This window comes from Crocuta crocuta, unplaced genomic scaffold (genome assembly GCF_008692635.1).
Source record: "Crocuta crocuta isolate KB4526 unplaced genomic scaffold, BGI_CrCroc_1.0 scaffold363, whole genome shotgun sequence".
NCBI classification, from domain to species: domain Eukaryota; kingdom Metazoa; phylum Chordata; class Mammalia; order Carnivora; family Hyaenidae; genus Crocuta; species Crocuta crocuta.
In genome coordinates, this window is record NW_027531626.1 from 1560104 (window position 1) to 1562642 (window position 2539).

Here is a 2539-nt window from a genome sequence, read left to right on the forward strand (position 1 = left end):
TGCTGCCAGAGTAATTTCTTGATGCATTCAATATTACTTGGATGTAATATGAAATGTAATTTGTTCCCAACAGAGAACATAGTTTGTAGCTCAAAATTTGCCTATGTAAAGTGAATTTCATAATGGTTTTATCTTCATGTATTTTTAGAATGACATCATGCTGCAGAAAAATCAACATTCAAATGGAGAATCAAAAGTTGGGTCAGATAGTAACACCCCAATTGATTTGGCTTTTACTTTTCTAAGGGACTAGTATATTATATATTGTCTTTTTCTCCTGTATTGTTTTATTATGATGTCAACAGTAACATAACACAGAGGTCATCAAATGTTTGGTATGAATATAACCAACATTTGTGGCATTTTGAAATGTCTTCAGAGGCTTGCAGGGTCAGGTCCAAAGTCACAGAAGCTTAGAACTAAAAGGACCTCAAGGATGGAGCCCAAGGACATTCAAGTAACTGAGTTGCTCATGAGTACATGATGGTGGAGAGATGCCTTGGTTCTCTCTCAAGGCTGTTCACTCCCCACTGCTTTGAAGGAAGAAAAATTAAGAAGTTATTTTGTCTATTCTGTCTTTGGGTAACATTGTCCTAACTATTCTTTGGTAATACACCACATATTACATGTGTTTGTTTCTTCTTTCTGTGTCTTTTACTCATTGTGGCAGACAGACTCTAGGGTAACTGCCGTGATCCCCTGGCCCTTGGTGTTCACGCCCTTTGATTCCCACCCTCTGAATTTGGCCAGGACCTATAACTTGCTTCTAACCAATAGAATGCAGCAAAGGTAACGGAATACACAATGGAATACATAAGGTTACCATACATATGACTGTAAACCATCTTGATAGGAGACCCTTCCATAGCTTGCCTAGCCAGAGATGGCTTAGCTGGGCCCACTTCTTCAGAGTCTCATAAGGGTTCAGTCAAGCTATTGGCTAGAGCTTTGGTTTTATCTGAGGCTCAACTAGAGAAGGAACTGCTTCCAAACTCATGTGATTGTTGGCACTATCCATTCCCTGCATGCTGTTGGTTTGAGGGCCTCAGTTTCTTACTGGCCAGTAGAAGGAGGCTACCCCCAGGCCCTTGCCATGTGGTGCTCTCCAGGGACAGCTCACAACATGGCAGCTTGCTTCTGCAAAGGCAGCAAAGAAGAGAGAGTCTTTTGGTCATATTGGATATGATCAGGAGACTCACTTATTTTAAATTGCTGTCTCTATTTGGGGTGAATTTGCACCCCATAATTTGTTAAATTCTAAAGCTTGTGATCATGTTCACCAATGCCGTATCAGTGTAAACGCTTGTTGAACCTTTTTCATTAGTTACGTAATGATATGGTTCAGGAGATTGTGGAGTATATTGACTATACTGTGAATTCAAACAAATGTACTGTGTTTTTGTACATTTATTTATTTATTTTGAGGTAGGGAGAGGCAGAGAAAGACGGAGAGAGAGAGAATCCCAAGCAGGTTCTATGCCCTCAGCACAGAGCGCAACTCAGGGCTCGATCTCACGAACTGTGAGATCATGACGTGAGTTGAAATCAAGAGATGGACACTTAACCAAGTGAGCCATCCAGGCCAAACATGCTGTATTTTAAGCAAGCAAATTGTATGCAGTATTAAATTATCAACCAAACTACAACTTGGCCTTTACTAGACCAGAGTGACTATCAAAGCAATAAATTTTAAGTTTTGCTTGGCAAATCAATTTCATTGCCATATTCTTTTCCTTCCTTACTTCCTCCCTCCCTCCCTCCCTCCCTCTCTTCCTCCCTCCCTCCTTCCTTTCTTCCAAATGTTACACAAAAATAAGGCAATATTTGGGCACCAATGCTCTTGGAACCTAATGTAATCTCCCACCCTCCCCCCTTCAGAAGTGTGTCATGCCCTGTCCCTACAGTGATCTGTTTTCTTTTCTGCATATTTCTTCCCAATGACAGCTTTGCTTCTCCCTGCCTCCAACAGTGATTAGTTCACAAACCACCTTATGGTTGAGTCCAAAAGCTTTGCCCAAAGGGACACACAACTGGCAGAAACAGCAAAAAGAAAGTATCCCTGTTTCAACATTAATAAAAAAACTTTTTACCACAACACCAATTATAATTTCTTTACTTACGATGACATCAGATTTTAGTCTTGACAAAACTGATAAAGCTCTAGGCATTTGTTACTGGATAGTCTTAGGATCCTTTCCCCCCCCTTCATTACATAGAAACTAGTACTGTTTTATTTTAGGTGCTTGGCAGTGACGAAATACCAATAGAGGCCAAAGCCAAATCCAGTGAAGGAAGGCAGTCTGGTTTAGATTTTCCCACTGAACTTTACCAAGGCTGGGCTTCTCCTGGGAGATAGTCTGAACTGTTTCATTTCTGCCAGCGTTATTATAATTTTGCAAAGTAGCTTTAATGTTATTGTTTACTGATAATAGTCTAAGTAAAAATAAACTACTGGTGAACACAATTCAATTTTAATGAAATTAATGGAAAAGTTTTATTTCTGTCTCCCTAAATATTCTCGTTCCTTCAGTGAAGGAAC